Here is a 22,768-nt window from a genome sequence, read left to right on the forward strand (position 1 = left end):
AAGTTGGGGAAGCACTTCTGAGTGAGTGCACACTGCCACAGTTCCAGCCAGTGTAGTGTTTTACTGTACTGCCATAACAACTAGAACACTCATGATGAGAGAAATGGATTGTAAGAAATAAAATCTAAGAGACATAAACTGAATGGAATACAAACCTGATAAACCTGGACACATAGAGTGTGAGTATGGAAACCATTTCTTTTGAATAAACGGTATTGTCTTATAAAAGAAACATACCTGTGGCAGCTTTGTAGCCCCTGGTATTTAGACATGGAACTCTACGATAGTCAAGAAACTAAGAGCTAGGCTTTATTTTAGTTTGATGCTTTATTTTTTCTATTATTTTTTATATAAAAATAAACGTTATTAAACTGTCTGGCCTGTCGGGGTGTGTCTAATATTGGTTCCCATGTGGCATCACACAGGACAGATTTCAGAAACACTGTGCTCACTCAATTATTTCAGACAACCTCGATGGACGTGTGTTACATTGCATGTATCACCTTAAACTATCCTGCTATGTGCTCACCTGTAACTTCATCTGCAGGACAAGAAATTGTATCCTTCAGATAAGACATTAGACTAAGGTCCTAACTACTTGATCATTAAATGATCCCATGGAATAGAGTTAAAAAAGCAGGAGTGTTAACTCCAGTGTGCTGGCTAAATACCAGTCTGGATTTATATAATCTTGCCTCGCTAAGGTTTATATTTGGTGAGCTCCTTAATATTTTTTTTTCTCTAACTAATCTGTTGTATTGCAGGGCTGCTGGAAAAGAATGGCTGCCAGTGGGGGGTGAATTTTAGTGATGATACTTTGAGATCCTTCAAGATAAAAGCTGCTACTTTATAGAAATGATTTTCTCTATGTCAAGAAATACATCGACCCCACTGGAATTACCATCCACCATTAAAGCCTTGAGACAAATTAACAGAAAGCACAGTCTTATGGAACACCAAATTAATTATGGGAGTTTTTCATGACACGTTTAGATCAGCATGCAGGTCTTCTTAAAAGTCAAATCTTGCAATGAAAATTAAGGTTCTGCTTCACTGCACTGCTCTTTAAACTACCCATAAAATTCATATTGCCAAACAGCTTCAAGTTCAACCCTCAAGCCTTTTAAGGGAAGATGGTTTTGCATGGCAGTTCTATATGTGATAACAACTCATGCATTTTTTTTGCTTCATTAATGATAAGAAAATTTTAAACTTGCTAAACTTGTTTCTATTCATCCTTTAATTATCTCCAATTTTTCAGTGCTGTAGAAAAAAACACTAAATCTGGGACTCTGTAATTAAAAACCTTTCTGAGGTCAGAGCTGAAAGCCAAAATAAACACAACTGAGATGCTTGTGAGAAGGGTGTCACCAATTATTGCTTGATGTTGAAACATAAACGCACTTAGTGAAAGAGAAAAACAATCTTCCCATCACAATTTACTGATCAGCAATGACCGTTAAGCTCTTGGAAAAACCTGGTTAACATGCTAATCATGAAGACACAGAACCAGGGAGGTTTTGGAGTCTGAGAGCAATCAGCTCCAATTAAATAGGTTTGGCTTAATTGTCTCAGCAGTGCTATGTATTTTTAAGCAAGAGCAAGGAAATTATTAATTGTTTCATCTGACTGTTAACTGTCTAAGTGAGGAAGTTCATTATAGTATGAACTCAGCAGCAATTATCATTCTTATCATAAGAACAAATGCTGATTTGCAAATTTAAAGGAAATCCAGCAATAGAAAATAAAACCAAAAACTGAAAACAGAATATCTCTGAACCTCAACAGCTGGAACATAACTAAAAACATTGTCATCTACTGTTACAATCATCATTATTGTTGTTCTATTTAATTTAACAGTATATATTTCTCTAATCATAGATTGCAAATTTTTTTTTTTACGAAAAATATATTGAGCAGAAGAGTATTTTCTCTGAAGCCCCTGAGACTGTTCATTGCAGGAGTTCACGGGGAACAAAAGGTTGCCTGTCAAGCAGACTGACTGATGTTCTCCTTAATTAGTGTTCTGTAAAGCAGGAACCATAGTGAACTGAAACATTGATCACTGACCCAGCATTTAACAGAGAAACACCTTTGCACAAGTACACAAACCAGTCTCATCAACAATGCTACAATTATTAAGACAACAAAGTAATGAATGAACAAATGTAACAACAATAAAGAATATTTGTTTTTTAGAGAAATTATCACCTTGGATGATGAAACAGTCGAGGCCCTTTTAATATCTAAGCAGCTCATTGTTGATGTGACATTTTGCAATGTATTCTCCTTCAGTTTTTATGAGGCAATTTAATATATGAAATCACTGAATTATGGTTTTTTATAGAAAAGCTTTACAGTACTTTAATTACATAAACAAAGATAGTACACTATTAATAATTTGTTTTGACCATAACATGACCTTTCTTTTATTTACTAATCATTAAGGCTGAACCTGACTGGCATATAAGAAAAGGCAAGCAACAAATAATGTCTCCATTGATCCCTGCTTTTAAGGTTTTGTTAAATGGAAATGTCCCATTGGGACATAACTCTCACCTGTACCTGTTCTTAAGATTTAGCACTTAGGATCTGATTTTGACACTGGAATGATTGGTTGTTTTTAAACTATGTCAATAAAAATACAAATATTTTAAGTCAGGATTGTGTGATATCTTCTTCAATTATAAACTATAACTTAATCTAAAACATTTAAAACTCTTATAAAAAAGAGTCTCACAATTAAAAAAACCCTTCCAACTCTAACCCAATAAATCCATTTTTGATGTTAATTGCATTTAAACAACACAATTCTTTGCAGAATTTCCAGACTTCATTTAGTCTGAAAAGGAAACACAAACTATGTGAAAAACATTTCAAACTGAATTGCTCGTCCTTTCTCTCTCCTAAACAATTGAATGTGTAAGAAGAATCTAAATGTAAACAGATGAATCCATTTTGGTGTATGTTTAAAAACAAACTCAGGACCAAGGTGATAAGTGATATTCTCTGGCTGCCGTTCACAGATTTGGTATTATTTTTTTAGTTTATGCCCTCAGATTAATCAGGTTCAAATACTAATTTAAAATGGGTACAGAATATACTGATATCAGTAGATCTTTTCTGTCTATGAAATGAATAAAAAGCAAATGGTTGTTAATTATTCAGCATTAATCTACAACCCTGATTCAACTCTGATTCTTACCCTTTATTTTGAATTGTGTATTTTTGCCAGGTGTATCAGAAATCTTCCTACCACAAGCTTTAAACTTTACCAATGAATTCTGTATTCCTCATAGAACACAAACCCTTTCACCCTCAGTGTTTTCCTGAAGCAGAAATCTCATTTCTAACAGGCTCCATTGTGCCTTTGCTACTTATTGGGAACCAGACAGAGAGTCCAGGCCAGAGCCCCGAGGCTAGATTATTTTTTTCACCATTCTTCTTTGTAACAGGTGTAATTACTTTCAAAAATCTTATATAGGAAAAAAGGGAAAATATACCATTTAAATGTTTCCAAAAACCTCCTTATTCAAGACTCTTATTTATAAAACACGCCCACCTTTCATCAACACCTCATCCATGTACACACAGACAGCCAAAGCTCTAACAGGAGGGCTCCTAGTGAATACCTCCTGTAGCTCCCAGAATCTGTATAGGCATTCTTAAAGTAAACCGACACCCCAGAAGCTGATGGAAACAAAGCCCTGGGTCAGTGAAGTGCTTGACTGACACCCAATGAAGGTTAACACCAGATTTGGCTGGGAATCAGCCCTCAGGGATCGAGGCCCATGACAGCCCAGCAATAATCCCCTACTCAGGTTCATGGTGGGAAAAAATCAAAACAGCACTCCGTGCTTCACCCATCTTGTTACTGCAGCTCCATTACCTCTCGGATACAGGAGGAGGAAGGGCTTGTTTGCTGTGAAAACACTCGGCCACCATCCACAAATAATTCCTCCATAGGTTGTAATTTGCCTAGTGCATTCTTTTCCACTGATGCTTTCCCAATGCGTATCCACAGAAAAAGAAAACGGGCGGCCAAGCATTTTCCATCGAACCCTTTACAATTAACTGAGTAATGCCAATAGAGCATATCATGATATTTTCTTGTGCCTGTCATGGTGGATTATTTGTGCATAACAAATAGTTTTTCTCCTGAGGACAGAACAGGGTGCTGTAGCACCAGGATTTACTGATCTCACAGGACTTTTCTTTATAACAGATGGGGAGTGCAATGGACTTACATTCTTACACTTGCTAACATTTCAAAGAGTCTGGCCAGATTTCTTTATGATACCAAATTCCACAATCTTTTTCTTTATAAAAACTATTGGTATAGATCAAAGGTCATTTATTGAAAAACTAGTTACAAAAATCAGTCACAGCACCTAATCCATCATGAATCATACAAAATTAATAAAAATAAAGGGCACTGGAGAATATACAAATTAAAACAACTGGTTTTGTAAGGGGACAAATGGACACAAAGGATCTACTAACAATAAAATATAAACACCCTCAAATGCAAAAGGCATTTTAAGAAATTTTTGAAAGACCCAAGAAGTTAGCAGTGTCAGATTGTTTTGTGTATAGTTGGATTTTATGTTCACACGTCTGTACACTTAACTATGTGTCTATGCATGTCTGTGTTTTTTTTTACATACAAGGAATTTGAAAAAGCAAGACCAAAACCAGATGAGCCTTAGAAAACAGTTCCCATCGCTGTCCAGTAATTGCTAACATCTGCTCTCATTTACCTGTTTTATTACATTAAAAGCAAGAGGATGCACTTTTATTGGCCTTCATGAATACAAGACCATCAAGGTGATTTAAGAGGCTTTAGTGATGGCATGACACAGGACACAGTGTAGGCCTGACCCACCTCAGAGTCTGTTCCTCAGTACTTAACTCCACAGCAGGCCCAGTATTTCTCTCTAGGCAGTAATGCAGGCATATTTTGTGATAGAAATGCTCACTTTCTGGTCAATATTTTTAAGACCAGATTGAACCTCATGACTTAACTTTATTTTATTTTAGTCACTCCTTCGGGGAGAGCTGTAATTGTTATGATTGTTGCTAGAATATTTAGTTGGTTGCAAGACAGAAAGTCATGTATTTCAATATATGTACAAATAAAGCACATCATGTTCCATTATTCTTTGCCCTGTTATAAGAGATAAATATACAATACCTTGCTCATAAACAACTGTGCCAAGGGAATTTCACATTTTCCATGGAGTGTCAAATTGACCTGTGCTTCAAGTCAGCTATTTTTTAATCAGAAACAGAGACTATCCCAAAGGTACCAGCCCATATAGTGTTAAGCTAACTCACCAAGGATGTCATTAAAATAGACTAGACTGTGAGCATCTGCACTGTAAGCAGCACTCCAGATCAAAATCATAGCCAGTTGCTGTCTGTGGAACCCATTTTAGTTTCACTGGGTTTTCCCAGAAGATGTGCATTGTTTTTGTAATAGCTGCCTGGCTGCTTAATCCTGGAGTGCACACTCATTCTGGAGTGCCAGGATTTATTGTTATCAGCTCATCCCCAGAACAATATTGCAGAGGTGCAGTAAATACCTCTTGGAAAAACAAAAAAAACTTTGCCAAGAATAATCTATTCTCAGTCAACATTCTCCAATAAGAAAATCCACAAGTTAACTGGGAAAGGCCACAACAGCAAGTAACACTGTTGAAGAAATGTGTATTCTGGTTAGCGCCTTTCAATTTTTGTTTTTCCAGGCATGTAGTGATGACAGCATCAGACATCGTGTATGCTGTCATGATATAGTTCCCTGCTCAAATACTTGGCCAAAAAATATTCTAAAGATTGTTGTACCTGGCACAATTTTTGTCTTACTTCTAATAGCATTTACTTCTTTTTTAAAAAGTATGCATTGTTTTCCCTTTGTATATTCTGCTATACACTTAAGGGAGGCAGCTTTAGGAAGAAAGTTACCAGGTAAAGGTTGAGTCCTGTCCTCAATATCACATACAGTATACTGATGATGGACTGCTGCCTACAATATACAGTGTAGACACCTACTGCATGATCGATGGTAAACAATACTTGTTGCTTTAGGCAGAGCAGTGTAACAGAACAGTTATGCTTAATTGTATAACAGCACCATAAAACAGGTAGAGCACATTATAGTCTTTGCAGACACAGCTTTAAAAATTTTACTGGTTGCCAGGACTTAATGATCAAACATTAAATAATCGAAGGACAGCAGTCTCAAAAAGGGACAGTTGTGATTTATGGCTCCAGCATGAATAAACTTGTCTATTTCCTCTGTATTCAGGAAACATTAACTGATTAACTGTCAGAGAAGTGCTACACAGACTACAGTGATACAGCCTCTAATGGCTATATGGGTTTATCTAAAACATTGTAAAGGCCAGAGACTTCCCAGTTTTACAAAAGGCAAGTTTACAAAAGATAGCCGTTTCTCCACAGAAATTTTGACAGAGTAAATGTAGTACAGACTTAATTTTTTTACATCACCTTTTTCTCTAGAATATTTACAGACTAAACAAAGACATAACACAAGCTAGGACCTCATAAACTGTAAAGCAGAAAATAAATAAATAAATGAGAGGTCATTAGGTCTAACTGACAAAGATAAAATAACATCTTAAAATAAGAAAATAACTTAAAATAAGAAAACAGGGGCAGCTGTGTCAAGAAAAAATGTGACACAGTGGTTAATGTTATTTCTCGCAGCACAGGGACCCTGGGTTCACTTCCTAGGTTGCTATCTGTGTGGTGTTTGTATGGTGCCCCTGTGTTTGTGGGGTTTTCCTCCAGGCACTCCGGTTTCCTCCTACGGTCCAATGACATTTTGGTAGGTTAACTGCCTTCTAGGAAAACTGGCCCTGGTGTGAGTATGAACATGTTTGTCTGTATCTGCCCTGTGTTGGACTGGCATCAAGGGTATAACCTGATTTGTGTCCATTAACTGCTAATAGGCTCCAGCTCCTCCATAATCCTGTATTGAATACAATGGTTAGAAAATGGATGGACAAGGAAATGTGCTCTACTGAATTTCTAAGATAGTATGAAGATGTGAACTCCAATTATGGACTTTGTCCATGTCATGTTGTGTCATTTTGACTATGCAGTGTGTATACATATATCCTCTAGTACCTCAAGTGTCTCTGGCTGTGCTGTGCAATGGTTAGAAGTCTACGCTGTGCCACAGTCAGGTTCCTCAGGGGATTAAGTGACAATAAAGTAGGGGGGCATGGTTTTAAACCGCTTAAAAGGTATCGCAGGCTTCTCTGCAGGAAACCATCTTATCTTATTTCCTTTTGGAAATAACCTAATGGACAGTCATAAGAAACAAGCCATTTTTCTTGTTTTATACTTCTGGAAAACATACAATTGAATTAAAAGCTATTTTTACTATTGTTAATCGCCATCATAACAACAGTACGGGTTTGTCAATATGCTCCTTGTCATATCTGTGTTCTTTACATTTCTAATACATCTAAGTATAAAAGGCTGCACAACAATGGATTTCTAAAATGCAGAGCGCCTCTCTGGTGTACCACAGAAGAGTACAGAAAATTCAATGATTACATCAGCAGAAGCCAACTGCCCTTTGCAATTAAAAAATCATGTACCCCCAAGGCAAAGTCATGCATATTAAAGTTTTATTACAATTTGGATGGGGGTGAATTAATCTATAAAAAAGAATAAAAAGCAAAGACCACCTCTTTCCCTAAATTCTAAGCTGGCATCTCATTTAGCCTCTGTGGCTTCTGGTATATAAAAATGTAAATGTACCATTCACTCCCTTCCTTTGTAAACTGTTCTGGCTGTATGTACAAAAAGGCATTTGCCTGCCTTCAACAACAATGCCACCTTGCATAAAGACGACAGGAGAAAATAAGGCCTTTCCTTAGTGCGTTCAGAATAAGATAGCATTAAGCTGCGTGAAGCTTCGTGAAGTATTTGGCTATCATTCTGTCACAGGTGGTATTGATGTTAATATACTGAATATGGATTGAGGTACTTTATCTGTAAAGGAACAGCAGAGCTTCAACTGCAAGCGACATAAAAAGACAATCCCACTGGGGGAGTAGACGGTGAGGGGGCTCTGCTGTAAATTCTTCAAGTTTAGCTGCAGAAGACAAGGACATTTCTGATTTCTTTTGTTCAGTCTAAACACAACCGCATCGCAGCCGTCTCAGAATAAATTCAGCAAACTGCAAACCAGAATCACCCCATCTCTTACACATTTTTTCAAGAGGTACAGCAGATGGCTATGTGTAGACTAGTACAGTATATTGAAGCAAAGTAAAAATATAAAAATAAACATAAGAAATCTCCTCCTTTCAGTTAAACACTTGAACAGATGATTGGCAGAGATTTTCAGGTGAAAGGGAAGTCAAGCCTTCTTCAGATGGTGTTGTCCTCAGTGTTATTACCAGCAATAACCAATAACCAGCAATAGCAGAGGTTAACATGATTTCTCAGAACTACAGTACAGTAGATCATTGTTTTCCTTCTTCCAAGAGTTCTCAGCCTTTCCTGGCCAGAGCAGGCATTCCAAAAAACCCTATCAAAATGTACCCACAATTTAAGCAGAATATTAAATTGGATTATGTAATTATAATCTACAACAACAGCAATTATATTTTGTATATATCAATAATTATCATCATTTACATCATTTAGGTACTGTTACAGTCCTATGTGAGTTTTAATTTAACACAGTCCTCAGACAGGCCTTTTTTCATGGATCCCCTTAGATAAATCTAAGATTCCTGGCTGACAACCTCTGATCAACCACTGATAAAAAACAAATCTACAGTTCACATACTATTTTGTTATTTATGTTAATAAGCTTATCCTTCAGAATTAAAATTCTGTTTTGCATTGAACCCTGTTCCCATTACTTGTTTTTTCATTAATTACCCATTAAATATTTATATATATATATTTTTACAGAATCACAGAATCAGAAATACAAATAAACAGTTAAATTAATAAAATAAAAAGGTATAAAAATAAAGAGTTTGCAGTAACAGTGCTTTGTAAGTAGAGATAAGCGATACAAATGCTGGCAAGTCCAACTTTATCTGTCAGGCCATTAATCTGTGATTAAACCTGATTAAGAGAATTTATAGCACTGATAAGAGCCTGTAGGTAGCTTGCTCGGCTTCAGGCAATGCAGAGACAGAATGTTAAATTGCATCACTTCGCCAGGATCTGGCTTGGTGATCAAGACCCTACATGTAACAAAGTTGTAATATTTCCTAAAACACACGGTTCCACTGTAAGTCTGTCAATCAGCTGGTAACTGAATCCAGACAGTTTTGCATGAGCCATTAATATTTAGCATGCACAGCTGAGAGAAGCATGCAGTGCTGGCTGCAGATGGCCCATTCATGGCTGACTTAAATTCAGTGCATATGGAGTAAAAAAAAAAAGAGTAAAAAAATAGATTCCTAAAGGAATAGGTACCATTTCCAACCTGTCAAATGAGCTGAGACATGAAGTGTAACAATATCTTACAGTATTTCAGATCCCAACATAGAATTCACAATATGAATAACTTTCCCAGTTGCATAAGCTATTTTCTGCCTGTTTATTGTGTTACAAAGAGGTATTCATTCTCATTCTGAAGTGGTGTTGAGATTACACTTTTGGACCATCTGTGCTTTTGTCTCAATTTACCAAATAAAGTGAGGTATTGTTTCTGCAACACTGCAAATACACCACTTAAAGGCAATAACAACCACAAAATAGAGCCTCTGAAGTTCAAGTGACTCCTAATTTATAACCACTCCCTGCTAAAATGTTACACATAACAACGTTACCACTTATTGTTCAAAGAAGTCTCAAAGTAAAGTAAAATATTTTAAATGCAATAAGACATCTATATCTTATTCATGGGATTGTGAACAACCTTGATCAAATTAATACAATAATATAATAATAAATAATATTATTAATATTAAATATAATCAATAATAATATCAATAATGAGGTGTTAGAAAATTGCCTTAATTAGTTAAATTAATCATAAAGCAGAAATTGCTAGGTTTGAGGACAAGGTTATACTGACTGGCCTAAGGCAAGCAATAACCTATGAAAACAAAACACAACATAAATGTCGGAAAAGAACGAGAAACTCTGTTACATGGGTCTTGCTCCAGGATTCAAATCTAAAGAAATAAATATATTTAAATATTAGAAATTATGGAAATACATATCTACAGTATATAGTACTGTGAAAATAAGTATATATAGAAAATACCATTTTATAGCCTATACCATATACAACTGATAAAAAAAAAAACTTTTTCTGCAAGGTTAATCACACAGAAGAGTAAAAATCACATTTTGTCTCCATCTATGTACTGTATATATCTGGGGGCAAAATATGTGCGAACTGGAGAAACTAATTCTCCAATAAGATCCGCAGTTAAAACACTCTAGGCACAGCCCACTACTCAAGAAGACCTTTCTTCAAAACAGTTCACTGCATCCTACTGCTGCCAGGAAATTTTCACACAGAAAAAAGTGTGTGCATGACTATCACAATCGTCAGGCTGAAGCCTGCTCAGTCCCCTGGCAGTCAGAATCCAGCCAAAGACTTGAATGTATATTTTTCTTTGGCGGCTGTTAAATTAATCCATAAGTCTCTCCAGGCACGTAAGAAGGATTTGGTTGCAGGGGTCAGAAGTTAGATGCTTGCTTTCATAAAAGCATGTTCCTAAGGAGGCAGAGCCAGAAGAAGGAACCACCAGAGACACACTAGAAAACTTCTGCTAAGCCCTTATTCCACACAGCAACAGAGGAGCAGAGCAGAGAAAACAAGTCTTCTGAACAACAGCATCAAGATTCCCCTTCGGCTATCACTGCTTTAAGAGCATAACCAGGACAGTTGCTAAAGTACTTCCCTTGATGAAGTTGCAATAGGCTAGATACATGAACCTGGCTGCTTTAAGAATTATGTGAAATCAGTCTAGACTACTAAAGCAGTAAAGTCTAGCTTTTAGTTTACTAAATTAATATTTAAAAAGTCAACACTTCTTTAAAGGAATAATGGTATACAGTACAGTAACATGCTAAGAAGCAAAATTAGATATGGTTATTAACTACTTGAGCACATATTAATCATCCACAGACATTCAGGTCTCATGACAATGTTGGGGGGGGGGCTGTGCAGATTAGGGATAGTGAAACAAAGAATCAAAGAAAAAATCATTTAGAAGAAAAGGTGACTGAACAAAAACCACTTATATATACAGTATAACCCTACTGAAAGTTTTAAAAGTAGCCATGTAGTCAAAATCTATAGCCTAGCATTTTTCCAAAAATGGCTTGACAAGATCTTCAACTGTTGGCTACTAGCAAACAAATAACTGGCTCCGGTGTCCTCCCACAGACCAAAAACCTAGAGGTAGGTTAATTGGCTTCTGGGAAAATTGGCCCTGGTGTATCTGTGTGTTTGTGTCTGAGTGTACCCTGCGATGGACTGGCATTAAGTCCAGGGAGTATCCTGCCTTGCACCCTCTTGCCAGGATAAGCTCCAGCTCTTGCACAGACCTAAACTGGATGAAGCCATTAGAAAATGGATGGATAGATGGATGGATTGTTGCAAACAACAATTCTGCTGCCTACCCATCTGATGGGAAATATATATATATATGCATATATATATATTTATCCTATTCAGTAAGCCCCAAGGGAACGCGTGTTCGATGAGACGTAGCATTTCAAAACGCCAAGCCATTCAAGCATTTTTTAATTAAAAGAAAATAACGTCTTTGAAGTCTGCAAGGCGAGAGGGCATTGTGACTCCTTTAGGCAAAAAGAAAAATAATAATGTAAAATTTGAAATTGGTGACTATTTCTATCAAAGGAAATGAGCTGTCAAGAGTTACAGTCGAAATCCTAGGAGAAACGCATAGTGCTCTGTTCTGTGGCCATCATGTCACATTGTTCATGGCAACAGACTGGTCTGAAATCCTTTATTTACATACAATTACACATTTACAGGGAGTATTTATAACTGTGTGCACATAAAAGTGTAATTTCACTATGTGGCACTGGAGGAAAATGCAGAACTTGGCATAGTCAGTGACAGTTGTTGGGAATGTGGAGGAGTGTGTTCTAAATTCTAACTTTGCAAGGGTATACTTTTTTGTACTTTTGTGGGCTAGAGATCTGAAAACTCAGTCTGAAAGCTTAAGGCCAGAGTGTTTAGAAGTGTAGTAAGGATTTATTTTTTACAAAGATTTTATGTGTTATGAGTATGTAAATTACGAAGTTCATCACTTGTCTGGAAATATAAAAAATCCAGTCTGAAAAGTCACCCAGTTTGTGTCATGAAAGTAAAGTTCTGCTTTGGGTGTAAATTCAAGACACTCTCCTAGTAGCCAGATAGATCACTGTCATATGATGGCTGCTCTGTTTACCAAAGGCTTCTTTACATGGGCTGGTTGTAATACAGCCACCAAGTATTAGTTTTGGAATGTGAAAAAAGGGCTTAACAAGGGGCCTACTCACTAATTTTCTGTAACCAGATGAGTTAAATGACAAAAAAAAATCATTAGTAATGAAGATGTGGAGGCACATTTATACAACAGATAATTTACTAATACAATATGAGTGAAGGACTTCTATGTAACCCAGTTCTGAATATGATTCCTGCTGTTGCCCACAGAATGGAACTGGGCTCAGATTTAACACAATGAGCCTGTTTCAAATTATCAGTACTTGATATTACCTCTACCCCCCCAACCAACAAGATCCCACCACACATCCACCATGACAATGTCCTTTGACTGGGACCTTGATGCTTGATTTTGTCCTACTGATTTCTTTTGATTAAGACTTTCCAAACCTGTGTTCTGTGTTTGACGCAACAGAATGATTGCCGGTTAGGATTTTTATGAGCAGACAAGAATCAATGGTCTTGTGAGGAGAGTACTGTAGCTACTGTATTCACCATCACTTGAGAAGGACACAGCAATATCAGCTAATCTAATCAAAGGAAATTGTTTACTTCACTTTAATACACACTTCAAAATTATTTTATTGTCTTACAGAATGCAAAGATATACAGTACTTTGTATGTTTAGGTCAGTCAAGTCAGTCAGTCAAAGTTTATTTATCAAATGCACAACAATACGGCGTGCAGCTGTAGTTGCTGGCAATGAAATGTCTTTTTCTGTGAGCTCACAAAAATCACAAGAACAGGTGTGAGAGGGCAGTATGGAGGGCAATAGCATCTTCTGTTGATCTGTTCTGGCGATACGCAAATTGCACTGGGTCTTGGGTGTCAGGCAGTGAGGAGGTGATGTATGCTTTGACCAGCCTCTCGAAGCACTTCATGATAACTGATGTGAGTGCAACAGGGCAGTACTCATTCAGGCAGCTGACACTGGGTTTCTTAGGAACAGGGACAATGGTGGTTTTCTTAAAACAGGAAGGAACTATTTATCCTATTTTGAATGTTCTATGTGGAAGCATTCATTCAGCAGTATGGAAATACATATATACATAAATACATATACAGTACATGTTTAAAAATAGGTCTTAAAAAAGTGCAGGTGAACAGACCAACTGATCCAGTTGTGCCAAGGTACCAGACTCTTCAAATCTTCTTGCTTATAAAACTATTCACACTGCGCACAGTTAAGAAGGGGGTTGTCTTTTTTTTAACTCAAAGAAGAACCGCTAAACCATTTTATAACGTAGAATGTGAAACTGTATGTCATAAATGAAGAGTTTTATTCATTTGAATATGAGCTACAGGTAGTTACCATTATAAAACCTTTTCTATCCCAATGTCAGAAGTGTCAGTGGGAGCTACAATAGACTGCAGTTCCATACAAAATAAAGACTCTTGCAACAAACCAATTATAGATTAATGGCTTCACTTTAGATATGTGACATTGAATAACCACACCTAAGACAAGATTTTTTCTTGTTTCCCCCCACAGGTATGTTAAGAACTACTAAATGTTCTCAGTACCATTGAAATCATAATCACACTTTATGAAACTTTCATTTACCTGGCCTCACTTATGCAACTCTGTTTAACAAAGACTTCAATACGAACTGCAGAGAGATATCCTTAGCTAGCCACCACATCCTTTGATTGCAAAATACATTCTACAATAGATGCAACACAACCCTCTGAAGGGCTCTTCATCAACTGTAATACTGTATTTACAGTATGTTAGTTTGACACATCCAGGGGGATTCCTTTTAATTGGCATATTGCAGCAGGAATATATCACAAGAGTGTCTTGCCAAAACAAAGTTGTAATCCTGCCAGACAAACCTAATGTAAACCTAATGCTTTTCAGATAAAGGCATCTGGGGATGTACCTGTTTTTTTTATAAGTCGCCAAAACCAGAAACAAATGGATAAACCTAACAGTATCTGAGTGGGAGGAAACAAAACCGTCATACAGTACATCTCCATCTACTAATTATACATGTGTGCATCAATTCTCTAGCAGATCCATTACTGTGCTTATTTGCATGTGTAATACCACCTTTTTAATACGATTTTGTAGTTTCTTCTTATTTGTTAAAAAATGTTCTAGCTAACTTAAATATATAGCAACCTATGTGTTATGTGAGGGTTTTCTTCAGGTGCCCTGGATTCCTCCCAACTCCCAGAGAAATGTTAGTAGAATTGATGGGATTCCAAACTGTTTCCATCTCTGGGGACCTGGAATAGGCTGCTGCTGATAAAATGCCAAATTCATGGTTCTGTTGGTTTTACAAATACATAAATAAGGAGAAAGCATGGGACTAAACTGGTTTTAAATTAATTTCTATCCTTTATAAGAACTGGGTAGAGTGGAAATAAACAAAATAATGAGGCACCAATTAAAGTTGCCTCGTAAAAGCTATTTTGTCTCCTGCAACATTCTCAAAGGAGAGATGGACAATAGATTGCTCACAAACACATGAATTCAGAAAGCATGCACATACTGTACACTTCATGCTTTGCATATCGGGATATCAGGACCTAACCTGCATGTTTCCACTCACTGGCCTTTCTTGATAGGTCATGGTTCCAAGTGAAAGCAAATAAATTCTGTTTATCTCCACTCAAAATCAGCCATTTTTATCCCTGCAGGCTCCTTAAAATAGATTGTTTTACTCTTCTCTCCATCACCTTCATGAGTTTCAAAATCACCCCAGTCACACATCTGCTAAGCTGTTTCACCTGCTACACCCTTGGAAAAAAGCAATAAAATGCTGGAAGTCAAAGCAAAATTCAAAGATGCAATTTTTCAGATTTTCTTTCCTTCTGAGCTATAATTTCTTCTTCCAGGAAATTGACGAATGTAAATTAATCCACCACATCAAATGCTCTATTCCCTATTGTTTTCAGTTATACTTTTATTTAAATTAAGCACAACTAAGATTTCCAAAAGATTTCCCATGATAGCAGATACTAGTTAATTGAGCAAAGAACATTTCTTCATTCGGTTTAGGTACAATTTTAATTTTCTTGTTAATTGTCTAATAATATCCTTTAACTTAAATTAAATTCCAAATCCTCTCATGCTTTCATCAATAGAAAAACTGTAACCATTATGTTGTTCATTCAAGTCTCACACAAAAGAAAACTAAGAATAGTTAAAAACAAGAGGAAGCCATCAGGACATCTACCACTTGGTAGTTAATAATCAATTGATCCAATGGTCTCATCCAGTTGTTTCTTGAAAGAAGCCAGGACATTGGAAGGGTACTGACTTCAACAACATGACTGGGTACCACAACCATTTGCATAAAGACGTGTCTTCTGTTGTTGGTTTTTAATGCCCTTCCACAAAGTTTGCTCTTGTGTCGTATGGTTTGTGTTTTACAGTAATTTCTGAATACATCCACTGGGTTGATCCTTGAGGATTTTAAATACTTGAGTCACGTTCCCTAATATCCTTTTCTTTTGCCCTGATATGATAATCCTTCATGCTCAGTAATACATTTGGTTGCTATTCTTTGGACTGATTTCAGAGCAGCACTGTCCTTTACAATATGGTGACTAGCATTTTACAATATTCTTTATGAGGTATTATTAGTGCACTGTACAATTTTAACCAACCCCCTACATTTAAATGCTATGCTTTTAAATATTATATTCATAATATTATAATATATTATATAATATTTAATATAGTATAATATTTTGTTTGCTTGTTGTATTACTTCACCATATCATATTGAAGATGACACACTGACTTCCAGACATACAATTCAGCAAGAGCAGATAGATGTATTTTTCAGACATTATAATCTAAAAAACTATTTTTAGTCATAAATATTTCCATCCCAAACCCCAAAAATGTAGGGTACATATTACACTGATAATAGCTGCACTAGCAAAGAAGCATTAAAATAAGTTTAATTGGTGCCCTGCTGTTAGAGCCTCAATATGTAGTTTAAGCTTTTAATAACTACAGTCTGTTCATGAACAAGCATTCAAGATTGACTCTTCATCCCAATTTAAGTCTAAGATACGCCTAATACTTTTAAAATCCCAGAAGAGTCTCCTGACACGCCACCCCAAAATATTAAATTGCACAGTAACTTCAATTCCTTGAATATCTAAATTAATTCAAATCCATTAAAGTTATTGTCTTCCATTCTTTCACTGTTCATTGAACAATTGGTATTTATTTACTGTAAGCCACCATTGCAAACCCCTTGTTGCCCCTATCCTCATGAGGCTGTATAAATGAGATCTTGCATGGAACAAAAAACAGCAGGTGTGTGAAACCAGAATCGGGGACCCCTGCTCTAAAGTGCATGCTTTTAATAACTATTGTACACTCCCAAACACCCTCTTCGATCTCCTTCTGAATTTTGTTTTTTTCCTCTCCTCTCTCCTTGACTTTTTCTTCTTCTTGTCTTCAAGGTTCGTTTCTTTAGCACATATGATTCTTTGCTCTCACTTTATTCTGGAGGGTAATTTCTTTCTTTCTCTGTTCCACACATCCGTTCCTCTTTGTATGTACTCTACAGTGGAACCCTCTGAGTCAGGCCCAAGGGTATGATCATATGTATAAATTACACATACATTTGAGCTCATTATATCTGTGCTCATTATCCTGCTAAAACACATATAATAAAAATTATGAGCCTCAGTCTGAAAAGATGGGTAGTGCTCCTGTAGTGCTGGGGAAGCTGGCCAGTCTCTGCTGACATGGGGTCACACGGGCTAAGCAAGCACTGGTCTGTTGGCAAACATAAGCCAGCAGGTCTCCACAACAGCAAACAGTCAGCTTAATTACATTTCTGAATGCCGCGGGTCTGAATTAACAAGGCAAGGGTGGCCACATCCATCTGCAGCCCTCTATTGTGAGGGTTCACTTCCTAATGAAATGGATCACAACAATTTACTTTAAGAGCCAGCCGTCTGTCATTCACCCAGGTGCCTGCAGTTAACCTCCTGCCCAGCCATGCAGGGCCAAGATCATGAGTGTATGAGTGTGAGCCGGAGAACAGAGTGACACTTGCTGTTCTAACCTAACTTCTGCCTGTTACACCACATGAGATCTGTATAACTCACAGACGTACTATCTGCAGCAGTTCACTAAGTGTATTATGTCTGCATTTACTTGTGCCCAGATATATTACACAAAATAAACAGTGTTCCATACTAGCTTTACTGTATAAGAACGTTTTTAGAACTGTTCTACAAAACAATTCCCAAATCCATATGTAAGTCCTTACAAACTGACATGCTAGGCTGTCAACACCTCATTAGCATGAAACAAAATTATCTAAGGGAGATTTGAGTAAGACTTTCAAAATCTTAAGGGGACGGTAGAGGCTGTCAAACTCTAAAACCAAAGACAACACCTTCTCCTACTCACAGAAAGGTGTGTAGGGAAAATGACAAAAAAACATTCTTTTTAGTGTTTCTGTGTGGCCTAGTGGGTTTCTGCCAAAGTAAATCTCTGAGCTTTATATAAAGTTTCTGAGTTTAAATGTCAGGCAACACTCTGTGTGTTTAAGGTAAACGATTGACTTCAAACAACCTAGCTGCTTTTTTTTACAGATCTCTGCTCAAGTTTTCCTCTTGTTACAGTAAGTCCCTGAGAATCCTGAAAATCAGGTACAGGGATATTTGCCAATGATACTATGGCTCTTGTCAAAATATTTATTCACAAATTATCTCCCAAATTCTTCCTACATGTACAGTAAATACCAAGTTTATGGTATAGCTTCTGGTATAAAAATATTGGCCTTTATTTTACACAGATATGATGATTACAGCAGCACAGTAATTAGGTTATAGACGAGGTGGGGATGGAAATCTTCCTTTAAGTATTATTAAAATATGAATTAATTTTACTACTTTTAGTTATATACTGTATTTTGGGACATTGTATTGAGTGGTGCTACATTGTTTTATTTTTACAATTTGGATATTTTCACCTCTGATACAGAGATTTCATGAAAATACGCAAGTTATTTTTTGACTCTGCAATATAAGTAGGTAAAGTAAAAATGGTGTCTGCTGTTGACAATCTCCACATCCACATACACAAATTTTTCAAACCTGGAAATTTTAATTGTATGTACAACATAAATTCTCTAGGTTGAATTACAGCCCAAACCTGCCTATATCACGTATGTTAAGCATGAATGCAGCCGCACAATAAAAAAAAAAACATAAAAGCAGGTAACACAAAACCATATATAAAATTTCTAGCTTAGGCTTGGGCAGCTGTACTTTATTCACACATTTGCTTGAGATCTTCACACCAAAATTAACGCATTAGGGCAGAACCTTCTCCATAGCAGGTCCTAAGAGATGCATTTCAAGGAGGTTGGCCCGAGGGCACAGCCTGGCTGATCTACATGAGGCTGCAGAAGCCAAAAACTACATCATACCACCTGGACTAGATCAGTCAAGCAAGATCAGCAAACAGGCAAGGGTGGTATATGTATAAAAATACATGAACGATTTATAGTCAGAAGATTTACCAGATGCACTAGTGACTGAAAAAAAAAGAGTGACAATAAAAATTAATGGTGTGTACAAAAAATACATGTGTATATATACATATAAAAAATATTAAATATTATAACCATTAACAAACTACTAAAATCCCCCAATATCATTTAAAAAAACACAATAAAATGTGTAATTAATCCTATGTGGTGACTTGCAACATTAAGAACTAAGAAGAAACAAGTTGTGTTCATTTCTGTTCTTTTTAATTGGTGTTTCTGTATTCTACATACAGTATATTATTCCTGATGAAACAGGGAAAACTTCTGGGTATAATAAGCTCCACTACACAGGGAAATTTTCCCCATACTTATAACAGTACTTATAGCTCCACTGTTGTCCAACCACTGTTTTCTGTCATGTTCAAAGGTATGGATGGACACAGGTACAGTACAAGTAAGGCTGCAAACATCACCACTTCAACCCACAAATTCAATTTGGGGGCACCCACTGTACACTCATATATCTACAGTTCTATACAGGAGCAGCCCCAAGCAAAGTTCACTGCACCATCTATCCTAACCCTTGTTAGTCCTGTAATAATATCAAGGTTAGCCTGTAGTACTACTGTAGTCCTGCTGTAGTGCAGGTCTATTCCTTGTAGACACAAAAGACCAAGATGTGTCTATTTAGGAAGAAAATCTGGCAAGAGCCTTTCTTCGTCAGAGGATAAAGCTTAAGAAACGTGCTTTGACCTTTCCCAGAACAGAAGAAATATTCCAAATTGGACTGAGAAGGCACATGGCACAAACAAGTTTGTTTTAATTATCTACAAGGGGTCACATAAGCATGGTGAAGAAACATTATGTAAAGCAATCAGTGATTAATATTTTTAACTTAAATTTATATTGTCCCATTTAATATTACAGAAACTTGCCTTGTCTGTAACTTGCAGCTTGCTGTTTTAAACAGTAATATCTCACTCATGTTAAACCATTTTAAAACCAAACTAAATACAACAGAATCTTCTGTATAAAACCATATCATCTGGCTAGTCACCCTTACTGAGGGTACCTCTGTAGATCGCATTCAAAAACTAGAAATATTCTATACTCAGAGCCTGAAAATCTGTTAGCTTCTTCAATTCAGATAATTGTAATGACAAGTGATATATAACTCACAAGAGATTTGTACTACTCTAGTCCTGATTTGTTCCCAATAAATTACACATACAAACTAATGACTCATGTATGATGTACTCCGAAATACAAATACAACCCAGTGTTCTGCCTTCTCCTTTCCCTTAGAGTTAATTGTCTGTGCTAAGGAGTTTCTGTAAAGTTAGCTTTTCATCATACAATGTGAACAGACCTCAACACATTCTGAAGTACTATTTTGAGAAGCTAGTTCTTTTGCAATAAAGCTCTCAAGTCTGTCCACCACGGCACTTCAAACGGCAAGTATTTATATAATGAACAAGTGTGTGTCATTGAGCTGCAAGGGCAAAGTCATGGTGGGGTAATTAAATTTATCCAGCTCCGTACTGAGTGTCTGATGCCGGATGCCTTTAACTGGTTGACTTGGCCATTCTTCCCAGAATGCATTAGCTTAAGGGAGGATGGGCTCAGTGCATCCTTGCAGCTTTGGTGGCTGTCTAATTAGTTTCTTTTAATCCCTTTCTTGTATTCCTGGACAATGCTGAAAAGTTTTAGCATTTCAAACGTGCATCTTGAATGCAAAAATGAGTTTGATCACAAAGGCAAAAGAGCCAGTCTCAGAGAGTGCCTAACAATGGCATCTTTAATCAACTACTGTGAAAATAAAATGAGGCAAAATCTACAGCTTTTATCTGAGCTCAGCTTTAAAGCTAATTAAAATGCAGAAGGTGGATACCCGCATTATAGTCCCGAAACGCTTCCTCCCTAATAACAGAACAAAAGGTGGGAAAACAGGAGGGTGAACAATTATCCAACATTTACAGTGGCTAAGAAGGCCCATTTAGAACTTATTCTAGCTTTTAGGCTTAGCCATGGAGCTCATATTCTTTCTTTCTCAAACAGGAAAGTATAATGGGAGAGTCTGGAGCTGAACTGTGTCCTTCTGAAGCTTGTGGAACGTACATGGTGCCTTCCCCTCCACCCTCACTTCCTTTGTCCCAAGACCCCTTTTCCACAGGACACAATTAAACTGTTGAAACAACACAATGTTCTCCCCCTCAGCTGAGCCCCTGTAGAGCCCTCTGGGTTTGGCTATTTCTGTGCACTCCTGAAAAGCCCAAGCTGACCATTACAATAAATAAAAAGGCAAGCATTAAATGAGGAATACTAGGGTCTGAAAGGAAACTGTTCTTCGCCTCCCACTGTGCATTCACTGTAACTAACCAAGCAAGCCCCTTGCTGCAATGACAACAACTAATGTCCAAGAAGACCTCATTTTGGAATAGTGGTAAACTCTCTTCTCTTCATGGATTTGCAATTTAAACAAAAGTCTCCTACCCTTTCACTCAATATCCAAAAAATAACCTTAAATTTGAAAAATACAGAAGCCGGATAAAAGCATAACATGGAGAACAACCTCAGCTTGCCTCCTCCCTAAGGTACACCTCAAATCATGCATTCATCTATTTTCTAACCCCTTAATACAATACAGACTGGTGGGGGAGTCTGAGCAACGGGCACAAGACAGGACACCGGTTTATCACACATACACACAAACAAGCACAATTTTCCCAGAAACCAATTAACCTAGAAATATACCATGAAGGAAAACAATGCAAACATACAGTAGCAAGAATGTACAAACACCATGCAGATAACACCCCAGGTCCGGAATTGAACACTCGGCATCAGCGTTGCGAGGCGTGCCTCTGCCACTGTGCTATAAGGACTCCCACAGATCATGTAAAGGCTTAATAGCAAGAGTAGAGAGGTGTTTTCCCCTATAGGGGTTTCAGTGTTATATGTAAAATATGCACTAAGTGAGTAAATAAAAGATCAAACAGGTACATTTTATGCATTTTGAATTAAACAACGTAATCTGGAAAAAGGTTGTTTGAGTAAAGAGCAAACAGAAAAGGTGCTTACAGATGTTAGAATAAGCTATCCTTTAGCTGATAAAATGATTTATATTTTTATTTATTTTTTCTGTGAAGGTCACATGCATCATTAGCTGAATAAGCAGTTTTCTAAATAATAACAAGCTAAGAATGGCTATTATTGTATGTTCAAGTGAGAAGGATGAATTTAAAACATAACAGGTATAATTTGTACATTAAAACACTAATATAGTCATGATCCACCTTTTCATGATTAATACTTGTCTATATGTCCAAAAACAAAAGTAATATAATACCTGTGAAAGAATGAATCAACGCCACTGAGCACTGTGAGATTATTAGGGTGATTCCTTGGGAAATAATGTCAGGTATAAACATGTTTTTGTTGTTCCTTGCTTTGAAGCAGTTACAGAAAACTGGGGAATTAAGTCTTGAGATTGATGTCCTCTACCTATGTGTATCACATCTGAGGCATCTAAGGCATTTGCATCTGAGTGAAATGCAGACTTTTAGTGCTTAACATTCGATCTGAACGTTTTATGACAGTTCTGTGGTTAATCAGGATTAAAAGTAAATCTTATAATCCCTCTGGGTGTCTGAGAGAGATTCCTTTCCCAGGCAGGTAAAGAGGTTTGGGTTGTCCCTCTTTTTTTCTGAAATTTAGATACGTCTAAGAATTTGAAAGAGGCTAGTTTAATCATAAACAATGAATCAGACTAGGGTCCTGGTTGGTGATTTCTGCTGCAGTCCCCATCTCG

General features: G+C 36.8%; 1 protein-coding gene across 8 annotated transcripts in view; it reads right to left on the reverse strand.

Moving 5' to 3' along the window:
* robo1 (roundabout, axon guidance receptor, homolog 1 (Drosophila)) overlaps positions 1-22,768 on the reverse strand; it is a 502,926-nt gene that overhangs the window by 213,335 nt on the left and 266,823 nt on the right. The gene's annotated exons all lie outside the window — the stretch shown is intronic.

The sequence above is a fragment of the Lepisosteus oculatus genome, chromosome 5 (assembly GCF_040954835.1).
Source record: "Lepisosteus oculatus isolate fLepOcu1 chromosome 5, fLepOcu1.hap2, whole genome shotgun sequence".
Classification (NCBI taxonomy): Eukaryota; Metazoa; Chordata; class Actinopteri; order Semionotiformes; family Lepisosteidae; genus Lepisosteus; species Lepisosteus oculatus.